At 47.0% G+C, this 22114-nt stretch overlaps 2 protein-coding genes across 3 annotated transcripts in view; one reads left to right on the top strand and one right to left on the bottom strand.

Annotated features, from left to right (window-relative positions):
• The window catches only part of GALR1 (galanin receptor 1), a 107513-nt gene extending 98642 nt beyond the window's left edge, over positions 1 to 8871 (bottom strand). The window contains exon 1 of the transcript XR_007519377.1: positions 8528 to 8871. The gene's annotated coding sequence lies outside the window, so the exon portion shown is untranslated. The remainder of the gene's footprint in view (positions 1 to 8527) is intronic.
• MBP (myelin basic protein) overlaps positions 7830 to 22114 on the top strand; it is a 134484-nt gene continuing 120199 nt past the window's right edge. For both annotated transcript variants that reach the window (XM_049901898.1, XM_049901897.1), the window contains exon 1: positions 7830 to 7917. The gene's annotated coding sequence lies outside the window, so the exon portion shown is untranslated. The remainder of the gene's footprint in view (positions 7918 to 22114) is intronic.

Raw genomic sequence — 22114 nt, 5'->3', positions numbered from 1 at the left:
ACCCCTAGGTAAGGTCCCTGGGAGGTGCAGCGGTTAAGTACTCAGCTGCTAACCTTTTTGGCAGTTTGAACCCACCCAGTGACTCCACAGGAGAAAGACCTGCTGATCTACTTCCCTAAAGACCAAAACCAAAACCAAGCCTGTTGCCACTGAGTCGATTCCATCTCACAGCGACCCTATAGGACAGAATAGAACTGCTCCAGAGGGTTTCCAAGGAGCGGCTGGTGAATTCAAACTGCTGAGCTTTTGGTTAGAAGCCAAGTTCTTAACCTCTTCTCCACCAAGGCTCTGCCTGAAGATTACAGCCTAGAACACTCTATGGGGCAGTTCTGCTCTGGAACGCATGGAGTCACCATGGGTCTGAATCGACTCAATGGCACACAACAACACCAACAACAAGGTCCCTGGATGATGCCGTTAGTGCTTGACTAACCTAAAGCCTGGCACTTCGAGGCCACCCAGCGGCTCCACGGAAGACACCCCTGCTGATCTGCTTCCACAAATATTACAGCCAGGGAAACCCTTTGGAGCAGTTCTACTCAGGAACAAATGGGGTTGCCATGAGTTGGAATCGACTCCTGGCAATGGGGTTGGTTTGATTTTTACCATCTCCAGCAGCCCTGTCCTTCAGGGAGGCTGGTCCTACACCTTGGGCTCAAGCCCAAACAAATCCGAGTAATAACTCCATCTCCCTGGCCTCAAGAGCAGTTCATGGATGGGCACAAGATGAAAAATGGCCCCAGCAGCCTGAAGCCGGTACGCCTACAGGAGAAGTGGAGCCCAGAGCTGTTGGCAGCCTCTTCAGGTTGTGAGGGGCAAAGCTCACACCCAACAGGGATGGAGAGAGAGAGCTGGGTCCTGGCCACAGCATGTGAGCTGCCAGGCAGGCTGTTCAGGACACCTCTTACCTTCACCTTTCACCATGGGAGCCGTAAACTCTCTTTTCTTTAAGCCTGGGGTCAAATCCCAGCTCTGCGTTTGTTAACTAACAACCTTGGGAACGTTGCTAGCCTTTCTGAGCCTCAGTCTCCTCCTCCTCAAAGGAGATGACAATGGCTCTTAGTTCACAAAGGTTTTGCGAAGATGAAATGGGTGGAAGGGCATAAAACACTTGATAGATAACTACCATCCGGCCAGCTCCAACTCATGGTAACCTCATGTACCAAAGGGCAAAATGCTGCCAGGCCCTGTGGAGCTCTCTGCGCAGCACTTGTTATACCAAAAAGACAAAAAAAACGTTTCTGGTGAGTCGATTCTGGCTTTTAGCGACCCTGTAGAACAGAGTAGAACTGCCCCATAGAGTTTCCAAGGAGTGCCTGGTGGGTTTGAACTGCCAACCACTTGCTTAGCAACCATAGCTCTTAACCACTACACCAACAGGATTTCCATGTATTATCCAATCTGCCTTATTTTCTATGCCCCCTCCCCATTAGCATGAGAGTTCCCAGTAGGCAGGATCCTTGTCCCTCCTGTTCATAACATCATCTCCAACATCTAAGACAGGGTCTGGTTTGCAGTAGGCTTTCACTTGAGATCTCTGAGACTATCAGAGAGAGGAGAGTACATTTTGATGCCCAGAGCAATGTGTTCACAATCCTTTTTTTCCATCTCTGCCAGGCTCATTACTCTTTAACATGCATGGTGGCTCTTCCTCCAAGCTTTCTCTTTCTCCTCTCTCTCTGTCTACTGAATGTTTTCCATTTTTTTTGCAAGAAATAGAAAACTGAACTCGAAATGATTTAATAATGGCCAACATACATAGCACTTACTATGCTCCCAGTGTTTTATTTACCACTCGTCTGTCAGTTTGTCATACTGTGGTGGCTTGCATATTGCTGTGATGCTGGAAGCTATGTTCCCAGTATTTCAAATACCAGCAGGGTCACCCGTGGTGGACAGGTTTCAGTAGAGCTTCCAAACTAAGACAGACTAGGGAGAAAGGACTGTTGATATATTTTTAGAAATCAGCCAATAGAAACCTTAGGGATCACAACACTACATTCTCTGATTCTCTTGCTCTGGATATGTCATCAGGAGGGATCAGTCTCTGGAGGAGGACAGCATGCTTGGTGAAGTAGAGGGCTAGTAAGGGTAAGGGCAAGATAGATTAGTGCAATAGCCACAGCAATGGACTGGAACATGCTGGCGATGGTGAGGATAATGCAAAGCTGGACAACGTTTTGTTCAGTTGTATACAGGTGGCCGTGAATGGCCAAGTGGACAGCAGCTATCTGTCTATGCAGAGAGTTAAAGCAAAGTGCAGTGAAGCAGTGGCTGGATGGCTACTTCAGAAGGAGCGGCAGGAGGTGAATTTAATTACAGACTTAAATGACCAGAAAAATGTGCAAGGATGGGAAGGCTCTTAGTAGAAGACCACTCTGGCCAGAGAGACAGCTAATATGGAGGCCGGGAGGCAGAAAGGCCCTGGGCACATTTGAGGAACAGAGAGAGGCCAATGAGGTAGAGAGAGGGGGTAGTCGCTGCAGGCAGAGTCCAGCCAGCTAAGGGGATTTCACCAGAAAATTTCAAGCAAGGGAAGCGGCACAATTTAATTCAGAATGAAAGTCCCTCCATCCAGAGAGGCTCACAGCCCCTCAGAGTATCCAGGGGGCTTGGACCAGAGACGAGAGAAGCCTGCTTTGGGGGAGAGGACAGGGCTTGCCAAGGATGAGATGTGTGGAAAGGCAAAGAATGAGGATGAGTCCCAGTGTTGAGCCCTGGGTGGTCAGTGAAAAACCTTCATTGAGATGGGAGAACTGAGGCTCAGGAGGGAGGGAGCTGGAGACACTGATTTCTGTTCTGCCCTTACACATAGCTCCTTGGGCTAATATTCAGCTCAGGCCTGAGGACGCAGCACCTTAGGGAAATGTAATTTTTTTTTTTTTTAAGTCTGGAGTAGTATAACTGTTCATCTCTCTGCAAACCTGACTTCTTGTTATGTTACTCACTGATTTTACAATGCAAACCCCACCAAGGGAAGCCGTGAGCTCATTGAGATTTACTTCAATGGTCGCTATGAGTTGGAATTCACTCGATGGCAATGAGTTGGATTTTTTGGTTCTTAACCCTTGGCGCATAGCTTCCTACAAATAGAGAAGCAAATTCCATTTTCTTGACCAAAATGGAGCTTTGGGTATTTTATTTTGGGTTGCCATAAGAACAGTTATATATAAATGTTGTTGTTAGGTGCTGTCGAGTCGGTTCCAACTCATAGTGACCCAATCTATGTTTAACAGAATGAAACACTGCCCAGTTCTGCACCATCCTCACTATCCTTGCTGTACTTAAGCCCACTGCTGCAGCCACTGTGTTAATCCATCTTGTGAAGGGTCTTCCTTTTTTTCCACTGATTCTCTACTTTACTAAACATGAATGATGTCCTTCTCCAGGGACTGGTCCCTCTGTATAACATGCCCAGAGTATGTAAAATGAAGTCTCACTACCCTCGCTTCTAAGAAATATTCTGGTTGTACTTCCTCCAAGACAGATTTGTTCGTTCTTCTGGCAGCCCATGGTATATTCAATATTCTTCGCCAACACCACAATTCAAAGACATTGGTTCTTCTTGGTCTTCCTTATTCATTGTCCAGCTTTCCCATGCATATGAGGCAACTGAAAATACCAAGGCTTGGGTCAGGTGCACTTTAGTCCTCAAAGTGACATCTTTGCTTGAACACTTTAAAGGGATCTTTTGCAGTAATAAAGATACACAGCACAATTAAGCAATGTTTTGCCTTCTTTCACTCTCAATTAGTATCAGACATGTTCAGAGGTTACATAGGTAAAAGCCAGACAGAAATTCGCTTCAGTAAAAACTACTGTGTTCCATTTGTCTTGCACAATTTAGCCAAAATCTTCAAATACAAGTCATTTTCTTATAATTGCAGACAGTGAGTGTATTGTGAAAAAACTTCAAAGCCTCCCTGTACCCTGAGGGCTACTGGTATTTGTAAAATATCAATGAAACAGCTAACCCCTCTCACTTGGTCTTTGAAGAAATGAAGCCAGAAGACATCTGTTTAAACAGGTGGAGGGGGAGAGACTAAGAGGAGCAGCTTAGTGCCCTCATTTTTTAATTTGTGCTCTTACTGCCAAGACCACAGAGCCAGACAGAGGGGGATTACCAGGAAAGCTGCTGAAACTGAAACACCCAGATCCCTTCCAAGATCTTGTACCTAATTTTGAATTCACATTTTTGGTATTTAGCTTCTTAAAGAGGCCCCCAGATTTTATAATGGTCCTGCCCTGCAAAACTTGGATACCCCTGTGCCTACCTGCATTAAAGAAGGTTAAAGGGGGCAAGTGAACTTTAAGACATTGACCACCACTTTCAAACCTGAAAGTGGGGGAAGGCAGAGACTTCTCTGCTTGGTGATTCTGGTCAGCTTTAAATGTGCTGTCATTTGCCCCTTCTTTAAAAAATAGTCATTTCTGTAATCATTTGGCTACTTCCTTTTTTTTTTTTTAGCTCCCTTTGATAGTAAAACTCCCTGAAAGGACTATGTCATGCCTCATCACCAAGTTTCCCCTCCCATCCTATCTGAACCCATTCCAGCCAGGCTATGTCCATTCCCTAAGGGAGCTCGCCCAGTCTCCAGACCAAAAACACCACCAATATAACTAACCAAAACCCAAAACCAGTTGCTATCCAGTTGATTCCAACTCAGGGAGACCCCACGTATATCAGAATAGAATTGTGCTCCATAGGGTTTTCAATGGCTCATTTTTCCAAAGTAAATAGCCAGGCCTTTCTTCCGAGGCACCTCTGGGTGGATTTGAACCACCAACTTTTTGGTTAGTATTCGAGAGTTTAACCATTTGCACCACCCAGAGACTAATATGAGTGACCAAAAAAAAAATCTAAACCCATTGCCGTTGAGTCGATTCCAACACATAGTGACCCTATAAGACAGAGTAGAACTGCCCCATAGGGTTTCCAGGGAGCAGCTGGTAGATTCGAACTGCTGACATTTTGGTTAGCAGCCATAGTTCTTAACCACTGCACTACCAGGGCTCCAATATAACTGACACTCCCCAAATTATCTGTCCCACCCAGCCCTCTCCTCTGAATTAAACATATAAGTTTCCAACCACCACTCGGATACCCAATAGGCATACCCAACTTCTCATGCCCTAAAAAGAATTCCTGGCCTTCTCCCCAAAGTGATGGGAGAAAAATGTTTGAGAAGTTTCACTTTTTTACCAACTGGCCAGAGTCCTACATAATCTCCTTCTCTTTCCCCTGCTCCCCCCCACCGCCCCTGCCACCACTGGTATTTCACCAGAGTGAAGTGATGAGTGGCTTTTGGTTGGGTAAATGTGGTGGGCGGAGGGGGGCTGTGGTCTGCGGGCCCCTGACGTCTTCTTGTTCACATGATTTTTTTATATTGCACTTCCTGGGCGTGCTTTCGGCTAATTTTCTTGCACTGAGTGGCCACGCCAGGGTCCACCCAGTGTTGACCAGAATTCATAGTGAAATAGCCACCTGTCAGTTGAGCACAGGGAAATTATCTGCCTTGTGAGTTATCACCAGCAAATCGTACATTACAGACTAGGGAAGAAAGTGAGGCTCAACCCTCTTCTGAACGAAATATAATTACACAGATAAATCTGTCAATGAGAAAGAGAAAGAACTCAAAATATATGCACTCTGAAGTCTAATGGAAATTATTTAATTTACTTAGTCCCTGTAGTTTGGATGCTTTGGTGTTTATTTCAACTCCACAAAAATCCACCAAGTACCCATCATGCATAAAACATGGTGCCATTTGCTGCGACATCAAACTCTGTAAAGGGCACGGTTCCCGCCCTCCGGTTGTCCCAGGGGCAGTGGGAGATGGCTGTACTGCAAGACGATTGTCTTGGAAGCATCTCAGACACAAGGGTTTGGGCGGCTAGCTTTTACTTTTCAATAGAGTTCTTTCCGTTTTACTGAGCACGAGGAACAGGTCAAGCTTCCTCAAGCAAAATCTCAAACGAGTCATTTTCCTAAAGGAACACGGCCATCTTTACACAGAAGTCTGACTCCGCAGCCAAGCGCCTGACTCCTGCCTAGCCCATGTCCCCACCTTGTGTCCTTTCCATAACAGGGAGGAAAAGCATCTAAGACTGGACCTTTTAAAGGCAGACCAAGAGTCTTACTACTTTGTATTGTGTCCTTACCTTTTCTTTGTAGCACCATGAATTAAAAAAAAAAAAAAAAATCTAGCCATCTGCCTGCATGGTTGTTATATACCAACTAAGTGTGGATGGAAACCCTGGTGGTGGCGTAGTGCTTAGCAACTGTGGCTGCTCCTTGGAACCCTGTGGTGCAGTTCTACTCTTTCCTATAGGGTCTCCATGAGTCGGAATCAACTCCAGAGCAATGGGTTTGGGTTTTTTTGGTAAGTGTGGAAGGTGCAATTTTAGAAATACTTAGAGTCCTAACTGAAGGTTGGCAAGCCTGGATTGTGTAAAAATGACTGTTGGCACATGCAATGTGTTTATAAACCACTGAAAAAATTAGCAGAAATAGCATAAAGCAGAAGGACAAATGTTACTTTTTCCTGTGGTCAACAGGGATCCCCCAAGCCCAGCGTTAAACCACCCCTGTGGGTGTGAATGTCAGTCCTCCCTGGCGTCCCAGTCACCCCAAGATGAATCAAGGAGACTGTTGGAGGGAGGAAGGAGATGACTGTGACGCCACAACCGCATGCAACATGGGACCCAGCACTCCACCATGCCCTGGCCTGGGGGTGGGAGGTAAGAGTTGGGAGGCTGGGAACTTCCGGAGTAAGATTTCACTGTCCTGTGCACCCTCAGCTCTTGTCTGCCCCCCATCCCACCGCTTAAAGTGAGCGTGAAGTCAGGTAGCAGGAGACCAACCAGATGAAAAATGGGTATAACCAACATTCCTTTTCCACTGCCTTTTCTTACCGCCAACCCACTCCCAGGCCTTCGTGTCCTCTCCTCTAGCCAATCTTCTCTCAGGAAAGGATTAGATCAAGTATCTTTATACTGTTGTGGAAATACCGCACAACGCGTTACTATTTTGGAGGTATCTAAACTAGTTTTTCTTTTTTTTTTTATCTACTCTGCTTGTCCGGAAACCCTGGTGGTGTAGTGGTTAAGTGCTACGGCTGCTAACCAAAGGGTCGGCAGTTTCAATCCACCCGGCGCTCCTTGGAAACTCTACGGGGCAGTTCTACTCTATCCTATAGGGTCACTGTGAGTCGGAATTGGCTCGACGGCACTGGGTTTCGTTTTTGTGTTTTATCTCCTTGTCTTAGAATTATCATCAGCACATTAACACTGTTGGTGGGTCCTCAGGGTCCTGGGGGAGGTTCGGTTTGAGTGGGGAGTCCCTGAACCACGGCGAGCGTCTCTGCCTCCGTCGCCTGTGCGTGCAGTGCAGTGCAGCATGGAGGAGATGCCATCTCAGGTCCCTCCAGCCGAGGGGGGCGGCGTGGGACTGGTTTCCAGGCTCAGCCAGAAGGAAAGGTTCAAGTGGTTGCAGTTAGGTCCTGATCTGCTGTGGCCAAAGCCTAGAGTCCCACCCTCCTGGGGCGGGTCCCCCGTGGGTTCTCGTGTCACTGGCGCTCCGAGCGGGCGAGCGCGGCGCAGCGCCGCCACGGGTCCTCGGGCTCGCACAGGGGCGCACTGGGGCGCGGGGAGGTGTCTAGGTGGGGCGCCCGGCGGCAGGCGGTGTTTACCTGGCAGCAGGAAGCAGGGAAGCGGGGGCGGAGAGCGGCGCGGCCTCAGAGTAGGGCCTGTCAGTCTGCGAGCCTCCCGCAGCGAGGACAAGCCTGCGGTCCCGGCGGCCCGTGGCCCGACCCCGGAGAGCGGCGGCCGCCCTGGGACCCGCTGCCCGCGCGGCGCCCAGACCTGGTGCGGGACCGGAGGGGCAGGAGCGCAGCCCGGACCAGCGAGCACAGCCCGGTGGGTGACCGTGAGGACAGAGGCGGCCGGACCCCTTTGTCCCTTTTTTCCCTCGGAGCGGGTGGGGGCCGCGGGGTCCCGGCGGGGTCCGGGCGCGCGGCGCTCACCTGTGCAGGGCCGGGCGAGGGGGCGGCCCTGCGGTGCCGAGCTCAAGCCCCCAACCCCCTGGCCTGGCCAGAGGCGAACCCCCGGGCTGCCATGGGGTCGCGGGCCCGCAGAGGCCTGAGAGGGGAGAGGGCGCTGCGGCTGGGCAGAGTTCAGGGGTGAGAGGGACAAAGGTCACAGGGGCCGCTCTCGGCCAGGGGGAGGGCAGACGGGGGATCCGTACGACATTTAGTGCCTTCAAATTACACACCTGGAGCCGAGCGGACACCCCCTGCCCCCTCCCTGCGCGCGCGCGCGCACACACACACACACACACACACAGGAGGAAGTGTAGTTTCCCTTTGAGGAAGGAGGGCGGCGACACACGTCCCAGTACCCCGCTTCCGCCTTCCTCTGGTCAGTCACCCAGGGCTCCTGGGGCTGGCCCAAGCACCCTGCAGCCCACTTGCAGCCCACCTGCAATCCCATGCGCACGATCTGTCTACCAGTCCCACCGGCAGCCCACCTGCAGGAGTTGCTCTGTTCTTCCTGAGGCAGGCTCGGGGCACCTTCGACGGAGGGCGCCCTCCTGTGCAGGGCTGCCCGTCCTGACCCTGATGCTTTCGGTTTCGGCCACCCCTCGGCTAACCTGTTTGTATGGTGGTCACTCTGCTGACCTGAGGTGGCTCTTGGCCCTCAGGGGTTCTCTTGGTGGCAGCACCTGGTTTCTTAGGGTCCACTTCAGCCTCCATTTCGGAAGGTGGGGTGGGGATGGAGCTCAGTAAGACCCTGGCAGGAATGAGGCCCCTTCCCAGTTCTCTGTTTCCCAGTTGTGACAGTGTGAGAATCAACAACATGTGCTGCTTCTGGGAGCTGGTAAAGCACGTGCAGAAGCAAGTGTGCTGGCAGGCTGCCAGCATCCCTCAGTGGGGCCTGGCTGCTATTGTTGGGTGCTGTCCAGTCGATTCTGACTCATACCAAAAAACCATTGCTATCGAGTTGCTGCTGGCGGGGTTCAAACCGCCGACCTTTCAGTTAGCAGCCCAGTGCTTAACCAGTGAGCCACCAGGAGACCTGGCTACACGTGTGGTCATCGAGTGGATTTTGACTCACAGCAATCCTATAGAGTAGAACTGCCCCAGAGGGTTTCCAAGGCTGTAATCTTTACGAAAGTGGATCACCAGGTCTTTCTCTCATGGATTCGAACGACCAACCTTTGGATTAGCAGCCAAGCACTTAACTATTGCACCACCGGGGGCCTGGCTAGAGACAGGATTTTCCAGGTGATGGGAAAGTCTGGTGGCATAGTGGGTAGGTGCTACCACTCCTAACCAAGAGGTTAGCAGTTCAAATCCTCCAGGCTGTCTTTGGAAACTGTGGGGCAATACTACCCTGTCCTATAGGGTTGCTATGAGTTAGAATCGACTCGACAGCAGTGGGTTTGGTTTTGTGGGGGAAGTCTGGTTTGAGACCCTTGTTTTATAGCATTTTACAGATGACCTCCTACAAGTCAGGGGCCTTCCCTGAACTGGGGCTCCCCCCTCCAGGCCATCACCGAGGGACATTTGGGGTCATGGGACACCCTGGAGAGAGCAGGTCTGGAAAAACAGGACCTGACTTGTCAGGGTACCTATACCATAGTTGTGTGTGTCCCTGGGAGCCAGGGGAAAGTATACTTCAGCAGGTTTGCTTCCGAGTGGGATGAACACAAATCAAGTTAAAAGGCAGGAGAATCGAGTTAAAGCTACTGCAAAACATTGGTTTACAGTCATTCTCAAGAATTAGCTCTTCTGAAATGATTCTTCTTCTTAAGAAGACAAAAGCTCTTTGGTTCAAATCCACCTTGAAAATCTTTCTGAAGCACCGTACTTCTGCCCAGTGACAAGACCAGTTACTCAGTGATTTGGTATTTAATCGCTCCATGGTGACTTTGAACTTCAGTTCTTGCTTCTTGGTGGGTGGTGAGTGTGAGGATGTGTGTTAATCAAAAGCATCTACTGAAAACCGAAAATTGTTGAAATCAACCATTCTCGTTACTTTCGTACTTCTGTTTGAACTTTTAAATGTTAATTGAAGGTTAATTTGATTTTTTCAGTTTTTCTCTAAATTCTTTAAAAATTTAACACATTTAAGATAAGCAGCTGCCTCCATGCCTTCTCTGTTGTTGATGTTAGCTGCTATCGACTTGGCCCTTGACTCGTGGCGACCCCATGTGACAGAGTAGAACTTCCCCGTAGGGTTTTCTTGGCTGTAATCTTTATGGAGCAGATTGCCAGGTCTTTCTCCTGCAGAGCAGCTGGTGGGTTCAAAGTGCCAGCGTTTTGGTTAGCAGCCGAGCACTTAACCATTGTGCCATCAGAGCTCCTTGATACTATCCTATTGCCCGGATCAGTCACAGGAGTCAGCCCAAGGCACGCAATTAGCAAGTGGCAGAGCCAAATTCCTTGCAGGTTTTCACTGCTGCCCTGCACTGCTCTGCGGACTAAGGCCTGCAGAGCACCCTCCGTTTTTTCTGGTTTTAAAGACTACTGCTAATGAAGGATTGCTCCCGCAGACCATGTTTCTTTGTCAGAATGATTAGATCGTGAGGATCTGCTGTATGGCTTGGTTAGGTGTCCTCCCCTCGTAGCCTCAGTTGTCAATAAAGAATAAAAGAGTATATTTTAATTACTCTTACTATAATTTTTAATAAGTAGCCATGAAGCATAAGACATGTCCAGTATAGCCACTTGAGGGAGGTTCAGTCATGCCTGAGCCCCTTGGCCTGGGAGCTGTGTTTGATGGAACATACAACATGCCTGGGAGAACCCCAGGCTGCTCAGCAGATGGTGGAGAAGAAGCCAGGATATCTACAAGTAGATTTAAACCTGTATCAGTCAACATTTAACCAGAGAAATGGAGCCAGGAGGCGATGTATACTAAGAGATTTATATTCACCAAATTGGCTTACGTGATGGCACAGGCTAGCCAGGCAAGTCCAAAATCCGCAGGGCAGGCCGGCAGGAAGGGTAAGCTGGAAAACCTGTGGTCCACATTCAAAATTTCCCCCAGTGTTTTGTAAAGGAGGGGGCCTAAAAAGACCAGAGAAACGCTCAAAGAGCTGGATTGACACCATAGCCACAACAATGAGCTCAAGCCTACCAAGATCCTGAAGATGGCACAGGGCTAAGCAATGTTCCATTGTGTTATACGTGGAGTCCCCACGAGTGGAAGCCAGCTCGGCAGCAACGAGAACCAAAATGTAAATGTTAAAGATCTTAAGAATCTCTGGACTCAATAACTATTCAAGTTCAAAAATGTAGTTCTGAATGTTACTGTATTTTTTTTAAATTTGGAACTCTGTGAACACTACTGTAGAAATAGATGTATGCACAAAGAATGGGATTAAACAGACATGTGAGATGAATACTGGAATATATTAAAAATCCTAAAAACAGTAATATAGAAAAAGCAACCCAACAGAAAAATACGTGTGTAAACAGGCTGGTCTAGACAGAAAGCCTAGTCAGGGAACTGAAAATTAAAACTACGATAATATACCTTTTTTTGCATACTGGTAAAAAATAATAATAATAATTCTGATAACATCAAGTATTGGAAAAGAAGTAGAGAAGTGAAAACTTGCATTATTGTGAGTAGAAGTGTAAACAGGAACCACTGCTTCAGAGAATAATATAGAAACCTAAAAATAGATATACTCTAAACCCATTGCCATTAACTAGATTCCAGCTCATAGCTACCCGATAGGACAGAGTAGAACTGCTCCATAGGGTTTCCAAGGTGGAGCTGGTGGTTTCCAACGGCTGACCTTTTGGTAGCGGTCGAGTTCTTAACCATTAAGCCTCCAGGCCCCCGAGATATACTCTGTGGCCTCGCAATTCCACTTCTAAGTATGTCCTCTGCAGAGAATCCAATCTGGGTACATAAAAAAACACATAAGAAGGATGTTCAGTGAAGCCACTTTTTTAAACTTTTTATTTCAAGATAATTGTGGCCTCACATGCAGTTGTGAGAATAATAGAGAATGTCTAGATTCCCCCAATAGTATCATTTTGCAAAATGCTTGTACCATATCACAACCAGGAGATTATCATTGATAGAATCCACCAGCCTTATTCAGATTTACATATACTTGGCACAGTGCTTAAGAGCTATGGAGAGCTACGGCTGCTAACCAAAAAGGTCAGCAGTTCGAATTAACCAGCCGCTCCTTGGAAATCCTATGGGGCAGTTCTATTCTGTCCTACAGGGTTGCAACGAATCAGAATCAACTTGACAGCGATGGGCTTGGTTTGATTTGGTTTGTGTGTGTGTGTGTGTGCGCGCGCGCGCATCCACACACATGCACATTTAGTTCTATGCAATTTCTTCACATCTGTAGAATCTGTGACTGCCACCACAGTCAAGGTACAGGGTGGTCCCTCCACAAGAACCCTCAAGCTGACCTTTTTAGCCTCAGCCAGCTCCCTCTTTCCCCGTCCCAAGCCTTGGCAACGACGAATCGGGTCCTCATTTCTGATTTTGTCTTTTCAAGAATGCTATATAAATAAAATCATACACCATGCACCCATTTGAGATTGGTGTTTTTTACTAAACATAATGCCTTGGAAATCCTTCCAAGTTGTTGCCAGTACCTATAGTTCATTCCTTTATATTGCTGATGAGTATTCTGTGGTGTGGATGTACCACTGTTTTTGTTTTGTTTTTAACCATTCACCCGTTGAAGGGCATTTGGGTGGTTTCCAAGTTTGGGTTATTGCAAATAAAGCTGCTGTGGTCAGTCGGGTTCAGGGTTTTAGTGAATCTACGTTTTCATTTCTTGTAAACAAATGCTCAAGAGTACATTTATTATATACTAAACATGGTAAACACATGTTTAATTTTGTAAGAAATGGCCACACTGTTTTCCAGAGTGCCTGTACCATTGCGTGTGAGCTCCCACCAGCCAGCAGTATGCAAGCTTTCCAGTTTCTCAACAACTTTGACAGCATTTGGTGTTGTCACATTTTGTATTTTAGCCATTCTAACAGGCATGTAGTAATATTGTAATATGCTTTTAATTTGCATTTCCTAGTGGATATGAAGGAGCCCTAGTGGCACAACGGTTAAGCGCCTGGCTACTAACTGAATGATTGATGGTTCCAACCCACGTAGTGGTTCCTCGGAAGAAAAGGCCTGGTGATCTGTTCCCATAAAGAGTACAGCCTACGAAACCCTGTGGAGCAGTTCTACTTTGTCACATGGGGTTGCTATGAGTCAGAATTGACAGCACACAACAACAATGGATAATGATGTTGAACATCTTTTCGTGTGCTTATTTGCCACCTGACTTGTCTTTGGTGAAAAAGTTGTTCATGTCTTTTGCCCTCTTTTTAATTACGTTGCATGTTTCCTTACTGTTGAGTTTTGAAGGTTCTTTACATACTGCAGATACGAGCCCTGGAGCCCTGGTTTCAGGGTTAGTTAGGATTTGACATCTGCTGAGTCCCTGAGATGTTAGAGCGTAATTTTGTGCAATAAATAGCTTACCTATTTACTCTTTCCTCAAATGTTAGTTTAAATGAAGGATCAGTGCTATGAACTTCTTGATGTGAGGGTTTATTTTTATGTGATATCTTTTGTTTCATATATACGTATCATATTTATATTTATAACCCATTAAGGCCTAACTACAGCCCTAGTGTTGCAGTGGTTAAGAGCTTGCCTGCTAACAAAAAAATCAGCAGTTCAAATCCACCAGCCTCTCCTTGGAAACCCTATGGGGCAGTGCTACTCTGCCCTATAGGGTCGCTATGAATCGGAACCTACTTGATGGCAATCGGTTTGGTTGTTTTTGTGGAAGGCCTAACTAAGCTTTTTCCTCTCTCCCAAGAAAGGTATATTTTCTAAAAGGACACACAAAAATTGAAATAGCCATGTTTTATCCCTGAATAAGATGACCCCTCTTGCTAAGTTAGGAACTCTGTATCATCCTCTGAGGGGCAAAGCACAAATGATATTTGTAAACTTCTCAAGTGTTCTCAAGTCCTGTCGTCTTCTTCAATCTTACGGCAACCCAATGAATGGAGACAGGTTGGTGTTCCTATGTGGAAATGAGAAAGCTCAAGTTCGCGGTGGGCTACACCAAGCCCTGTGCTTTTCTACTCCGTCAGGGTGACTCAGGTGGCAACCAGTGAGATTTGCCCTGTACATCTGTGGTCCCAGGATACATTTCTGAGACCCAGTCGTTCCTACACTTGTCTCAGACCTTCACCACTTCTCACTGGTTGCAATGATGCTTACCTAGCTCTCACCAGAAGCTCCTCAGTCAGAGGGAAACATCAGGGGCTGGAGAGGGTCCAACAGGCCAGTGACCTGGCCTGCCCACAGGGGGCTCTCTGGGTCCACTCGGACAGGAAGGTCTGCATTCGGTGGCTCATTCTGAAAGGAAAGAAGCAGGTATGAAAGCATAGGAAGTGTTTCTCCTGAGTTGTGACTGATGTACCACACCAAAAGTGACACTGATTTTATATAGGGGGGCAGTGCCCTATTGACACTAACAACATAAGGACAGTGTCTTAGTCATCTAGTGCTGCTATAACAGAAATACCACAAGCAGGTGGCTTTTACAAATTTATTTTCTCACAGTTTAGGAGGCTAGCAGTCTGAATTTAGGGCGCCAGCTCTAGGGGAAGGCTTTATTGGCTCTGGGAGAAGACACTTGTCTCTTCGTCTTCTGCTCCTTGTTCCCTGGTGATCTTAATGTGGCATCTACCTTCCCCCATCTGTGCTGGCTTCTCTGTACCTAATCTGCTTGGTTTATATCTCAAAAGAGATTGATTTAAGACACACCCTGCACACACTAATAGCATCTCATTAACATAACAAAGAACCCATTTCCAAATGGGACTATAACCACATGTGTACCAAAAACCAAAACTGTTGCCATTGAGTCAATTCCGACTCATAGTGACCCTATAGGACAGAGTAGAATTGCCCCATAGGTTTTCCAGTGAACATCTGGTGGATTCAAACTGCCAACCTTTTGGTTAGCAGCTGTAGCTCTTAACCACTACACCACCAGGGTTTCTAACCATATGTGAATGCACATTTTGGGGGGACGTAATTCAGTCTGTAACAGACAGGTGTGATGCCTTCAGAGCTTCAGGGAGGTTGGTCAGAGGTCTGGCGTCACTGCTTTCTCAGGGGAAATCAGCTTCCACTCACCAACTCCTGGTGATTTTTCTTCAGGATGTAATGCTTCTTCTTGGACTGCCCTGTAAGTCTTAAACTGCAAAAAAACCGTTGAAACAACCCTTCAGTAAGTGTTATCAAATGAATGACTTCCATAGCACCTCGATTCTGTTTTATTTAGTAGTTAAGGTCTGCGTTTGGTTTCTATCCTCTCAATTTTAAGATTGTCTACAAAATTATTACCGGCATTAAACTTTTTTTTTTTTTTTTTGAAGGTAGAGTTAGACTTTGCCTTTTGTTTTCGACGTTGTTTTGATGAGTAGGCAGTAGTCCTGACCATCTTGAAATTCTGATTACTGCTTCTGCGACGATGGGCATTAATTCTGCTGTTGGCTGACCTGAGTCAAGTGCTGTTGCAGGAGAGGCTCTGCAGGGGACAAAGCTGAGACACAGGGGGTCAGTGTTGGCCTGAGCTAGTCTGACTCCAGGGATCCCACTCCAGGTGGGAAGCCACTCCTGGCGAGACTGTCTATAAAGTGTGCCTCCATGAGAATGATTTGTACAGTGATGGTCTGAGCCACTGGTATGACACATGTCACTTTACTTTCTGAAATCAGAATCCGTTTTCTGAAATTTCTGTCTTTCAGAGAATGACTGCTCGACACGGGGGTTAAATTTCCTTCTGTTTCAGGAGAGCTGGTGTAGAAGGGCGGAAGTGGTGAGGGTGTGATTTTTGTCAAACAGAGGGTGGTGAACATGAATTATTTGCAGAAGAGTTGTACGTGTGGGTCCCAGCTCGTGTCAGCTCCTTCCTAGCTGTTCAATAAGCAGAGGTTTCCTCGCTGGCAGAAGCACTGCGAAATCGGTGCTCAGGTCTTCCAGGCATCACGTGACGTGGAAACTTCCCAGGGAGCACCGCATGGGGCCAGATCCCGCCTCTTCACCTCTGCTTCTAGGATGGCTGCCCCCTTGCACAGCTTTCAGGGTGGGAGGTGCTCTTCTCCAGTTTGGGGAGCATTTTGTTTTGGGGAGCTTAAATGTCTTCTGCAGTAGAGACAATGTTTTATTCATCCTAGTATCTGCCACGGTGCAGAGAAGAGTGATTTGAGCAGAATAGATTCTTGGTATTTGTTGCATAAATCTTTGGGCGGACTCCACTCTTTCTAATCATCATCTGCCATTTGAAACATACCACAGCCAGAATGTCACAGAAGCAGTATGTCTGTATGGGTTTCCTAGGGCTGCCGTAACAAAGGACCACAAAGGACCACAAAGTGGGTGCCTTTAAGCTACAGAAATGTGCTGTCTTCAAGTTCTGGAGGCTGGAAGTCTGAATTCAGGGTGTGGGCAGGGCCCTGTTCTCGCTAGAGGCTCTAAGGAAGGCCCTTGTTTCTCCAGGCTTTTGGTAGCCCCGGGCATCCCTTGGTTTGTAGATGCACCTTCACAGAGCCGTCTTCCCTCTATTGCCTCTCTGTCTGTCTTCTTCTCTTCTATATGGGCACCACTCAGATGGGATTAGGACCCACTGTGCTCTAGTGCAGCCTCATGTTAACTAATAACACCTTCAAAAGATCTTATTTCCAAACAAGGTCACGTTCACAGTACTGGAGGTTAGGACTTCAGTGTATCCTTTCGGGGGGGACACAATTCAATCCATAACAATGTCTACATCTGTTTTCCACCAACCGGAAGTGAGTTAAAGAATTGGGGTATGATTTATTCAGCTTAGTATGGTGCCTTATGAAGTCAAGGTAAATTGAAGCAGTAATTTCATAAAATAATGATTTTCACCTATTTCAGGAGCTAGGCTTCTCTTATATGTGGGTTTGAGCGTTTTGGTTGTGTTTGTGCTAGTTCTTTCCGATGTCTGAAAAATGTAATAACCTTGAAATAGCTTGAGACCAAGGATTTATGAAGTAGAAACACCAGCTGCAGTTGTCTGCCTAGAAAACCACGGAGGAGAAATTACATTTCCCAGGCAGGCATAATGCACCCAGGCTTTCAATATTTCATCTTATATTGCTTTATGAAAGGTGTGTGGTTTTAAAAGGCAGATGATGGTTCTGTTATTTCATCATTATTTTCCAGTGTCAAGACTTATTTTGAAACAGGGAGGATTTAAGCCAGATATTAAAAGCAAACCTTATTCATCTCAGCCTGGTGGTTGGAAGTTGTTCTGTGAAGGGCAGATGGAATTCAGAGCTGTGTGCACCAGGCAAGCAGCCCCCTGAAAATGCTGGGAAATGTCGTGTTGAACACTGCATTAGCTAATAGTCCCAATGCTGAATAAAAGAATGTTTACGTCGGATCAGCAACACCCAAGTGAAGCATGCTACAGGAACTCAAAGTAAACTTGAATGTGAGGATAGCGTGAGACCTAGACTGAGTCTGTCACCATTAAAACAAAACAAAACATTTGCTCATGAAGATGGAAAAGGTCTCGGGTTGTGTTTGTGTGTAGGCTGGTGTGTTACAGTCACTCTACCGGGACCCAAATCCCCGAGACATAACTTCATTTGCTTTTATGGCATTTATCAAAGAGAAATTTGAAACTTTACCTGGACTCAGGGCTTCCTCAGCCCATGAAGAGGGAAATCCCAACCTTTTTACATTGAACTATGCTTAGTTACCATGATAGCTATGGCCAGATTCAGTGGTAGGAATCTGCCCTTCCGATCTCAATAGCTTTTCATCTGTTAGACTAATTTTCGTAGTTGCTTTCTGTGGAGTTTTGGGTATTGCTGATGAGATGGATTCTTGGCTAATTATATGCATTTTGGTAGTATATTATAGAGAGACCCAGGAAGGATGGATATGGAAAAAGGCAGAGAGGAGAGGCAGAAACCGTTAATGCATTTTTTAAAATGGGTCAAGTTCAGACCCAAATCGGTGCCCTTAGGCCTCCTGAAAGAAAGGAGAGAACCGTCCAGCTGAGGTCATTGTATCTGGCACCAACTGGCATGGACCTCATCTAAGTAGAAGAATGAGAATCAGCATTGACGTCAGTCCAAAACTCATTCCTGTGAGGTGGAGGTCACACATATCTCCCCCCTCCAGCCTTTTTACCAATTCTGACACCAGCTGACCACCCCAAGCACTCTCTACTTCTCTCCTAGGTTCCATTAATTCACTGCAGTGCCCACACAGAATTTACAGACCCTACTCACAGTTACATGGTTCATTAGGGAAGTAACATGGGATCAGGATTAAACGGAAGTAACGGGAACAGGGTCAATATCAAGAAGCACACAGGCAAGGTCTGGAAGTTTCCTCCAAAGTGAAGAGCACATCTCTCGCTTCTTCCGTGCAGGACAGCTCCCCACCCCCACCCCACCCCCACACCCCACTATGCAGGCCTCCTCTTGGCCCCCTCAGGACAGGTTCCTCATGGCCCCTGCTCTGCTCAGGCCAGTGTTATAGCCCTTTTAGCTCTGCCAACAAGTGCCTGGAGAGACCCCACTCCACCAGCAAGCCTCTTGCCTGAAGGCCCTCAGCTCTCTTGCTCTGTGGATCTGTGAGCCCTGCTGTAGCCACCTTTCCTCCACGGGCCAGGAAGCCCACTATATCATCTTGTACCAGTCTTCTAGCTCTGCTGCTGTCACTCCAGTGGTACAACTCCCTCTGTCTCCTGGGTCTAAGCGGCTCTCAGCACAGAGACCCCAGGTCCAAAGGAAAAGCTCTGCTCTAGACTCTTCTTCTTGGTGGTAGTAAGGTACTCCCTAACCTCTGTGGGATGTCTGCTTATATAGGCAAGTGGCTCAGTCCTGTTGGGGGCAGACCTGTAGGGCTGCGGGGTCCAACAGTGGTTTGGTTTTGTCTTCTGATTTATGCACAGTGCCTCACTCCAAAAAGGATGGAGACAAAAGTATGTGAGGTGGTTGTTATAGCTCCCATCAAGTTGGCCCCCAACTCAAGGTAACAGACCATTGTGATCCATAGGGTTTTCACTGGCTGATTTTCAGAAGTAGATCTCCAGGTCTTTCTTCCTAATCCATATTAGTCTAGAAGCTCCACTGAAACCTGTTCAGCATCACAGCAGCATACATACCTCCAGTGGTAGATGGGTGATGGCTGCACCTGAGGAGCCTTGGCTAGAAACAGAACCTGGGTCTCCTGCATGGAAGGAGAGAATTCTACCTCTGAGCCACCAGTAGTGAGTCTCACCTCCAAGCTCAGCCCAGAGGCCCAGGAGAGGTTGCCCTTCTAGCATCCTATGGACCAGAGGAGGAAGAAGGGCAGGTGTGCTGGCATCCTGCCTCATCTTGGCTCTGTGGCTGCTCTCTCAGGCATGGCCACCTAGTAGACACGCAAGATGACGTTTCACAGCATCTCACCTTGGCCTGGGCTCCCATGTCATGGACCTGGATGTTAGCAGCTGCTCAGTGTCCCAGGGCTAGCGTCCTCAGTTCCTGGCTTGTAGAAATTGCCGAGGCAGTTACAGGTGGCTGGGACTTGAGAGATCCCTACCCGTATTTCCTGAGAGGGAAAGCAAAGGAGGCCCTAGAAATGAGCAGCCTATCCAATCACAACTGCCAAGCAGAGACAAGGGTTTTGGTCACTGCTCCCATCTGTGTTCTTCCCTTCTCATCACACTGGCTTTGATGTTTCCACCCCGACTTGAATCCTGGGATTAGGGTTGGATAAGAAATTATGTATCCACAAGTGTTACAGATTTGGAGAAATAAATATTTAGAAGTCCCAGGTGCTGCAAACAGTTAACGCGCTTGGCTGCTGACTGAAAGGTTGGAGGTTCAACCTGTGTTCCATCCACAGGAGCCTTGGAAGAAAGGCCTGGTGATCTTCTTCCAAAAATCAGCCATTGAAAACCCTGTGGATCAGAGTTCTACTCTGACACACATAGGGTTGCCATGTGTCAGAGTTGATGACCACCAGGTTTTGCTTTTGCTGTTGTTTTCAGAAATAACTTACACACTTTATTATATCGTGGTCATGACTTATCAGTTAAGCCACAATATTGTGAGTATACTCTTCCAAGATGCTGACTTTTTCAAACCATACCCTTACTTCTTAGGAAAGACATTCCTGGACAGTTTTGATTTTGATGGAGCAATAATATTATAGGCCTCGACCTAGCAGGAATAATAAATCACTGCCTTTTGAAAGGATATTGATCTTTTGAGGCCCTCAAGATACCATTTGGAAATTAAATGGCATGCAGAAAACACTTGGAAATTCAAAGTTCCTCCAAATGCAAGCTTATTGGTGGTCTAACGTTCATGGTATATGCCTTGTGCTTTCGGTGTTTGTTATTTAATTACTCATTTAAACATCATTTTTTCAATAGCAGAATTTAAAAAGATGCTTAGTTGAATGATGTATTCTTGAGGTACTTCAATATTTGCTGTTACTCTATGATTATGTTCATGTCCAAGGAAATGAGCTATGAACACTTTGCCAGTGGTGTTGTCGTTAATAAATTTAGTCATCAGAACATTCACCGAAGTGTCTGAAAGGGGATGGTATCTCTTCTAATCCTTCCTTAATAAATCAAGACTTAGTGCATTGAGAAAACATTTTTTTTTTTTTTTTAGTATAAGAACCTGTCAAAAGAAAAAAAAAATTTTTTTTTTTCTTTTAGTCTCCTAGTGCTTCTGTAACACAAGTACCGCAAGTGGGTGGCTTTAAAGAACAGAAATTTATTGTCTCAAAATTCTGGAGGCTGAAAGTCCAAACCAGGGTCTCAGTGGTGTTGATCCTTTCCTTGTCGATAGCCCTGGGCATTGCACAGTTCCTTGGCTTGTAGGCAGTCCTCACATGGTGTCTCTCCCCATTTGTCTCCACGTTCATTCTACTATTTCTATTACTCAGAAGTGATTAGATTTAGAACCCACCCTACTCAGGTATGACCTAATCAACATAACAAACAAAACCCTATTTCCAAACAGAATCATATTTACAGATGTAAAAAACCAGTTGCCATAGAGTAGAATTCTGCTCCATAGGGTTTTCAATGGGTGATTTTTCAGAAGCAGGTCACCAGGCCTTTCTTCTGAGGTGCCTCTGGCTTGACTCAACCTTTCAGTTAACATGTGAGCACATTAACCTTTTGTACCACCCAGGAACTTCCTGCCTCGCCACAGGGCTAGAGGATGAAAGAAGCATTACTTCCAGAAGGTTTTGGGAGAACCTCACGCATAGTAAGCTTCCTGCCATGTTGGCCAATCGATAAGTTCCTGGCTCCAAATCAGGGGTCTTCCCCCGAACTGTATGCTTTTGTTGTCACTGTCTCCCATCCCTCTCTTTAAATACAATTGTCACTTGCTAACATCCTTTATCTTCCCATGGTGTCTTGGAAGCAAGGAGCTCCCTGGTAAAATGTTGGATGCTGGAGCTTGGCTCTGGTCTCTCCAGGACCAGGGTGGAGCTGGCAGCCTAGCAGAGCATCCTGTCCCCCAATTAGGATCCAGAGGCTTTGGGTCAAGGATTTGCATATTCAGATATCCTCCATCTTTTCAAGTCAAGATTCAGGGCATGGCTACTCTGGCCCCTGGCCATGTTAAACTCCTCAGCTGAGACCAGGACCTGCACTTCCTCACTTGCCTGCGGGCTCCCAACACCATTGGCCTGCTGTCGGGAATTTCTGAGTCGCTGGAGGTGGATGAAACCCCGCAAGTGAAGTAAACATGCCACTGTCATTGTTACTTGCTGGCTCTGGCCACAAGGAGTGCCTGCAGTGTTTGTGTCTGTCTCGGGTCATGCTCCATACACGCCCTGGTGGTAATGGTGCAGGAAGGCCCGCTGTTCTCCTGACTAATGCTATGTGCTTGTAAAACATTAACTAGCCACGTCCCCAGGGTGTCCAGGAAATGACCGTTTTCCATCACGAGCCAGCACATGGGGAGGAGCCTGCTCATCGGGGCTTCCTACAGGCCAGCACCCTGCCTCCATGCCAGCCAGGCAGTGCGTCCAGGAGGAACTT

The sequence above is a fragment of the Elephas maximus genome, chromosome 11, assembly GCF_024166365.1.
Source record: "Elephas maximus indicus isolate mEleMax1 chromosome 11, mEleMax1 primary haplotype, whole genome shotgun sequence".
Classification (NCBI taxonomy): Eukaryota; Metazoa; Chordata; class Mammalia; order Proboscidea; family Elephantidae; genus Elephas; species Elephas maximus.
This window is presented reverse-complemented; position numbering and strand designations above follow the sequence as displayed.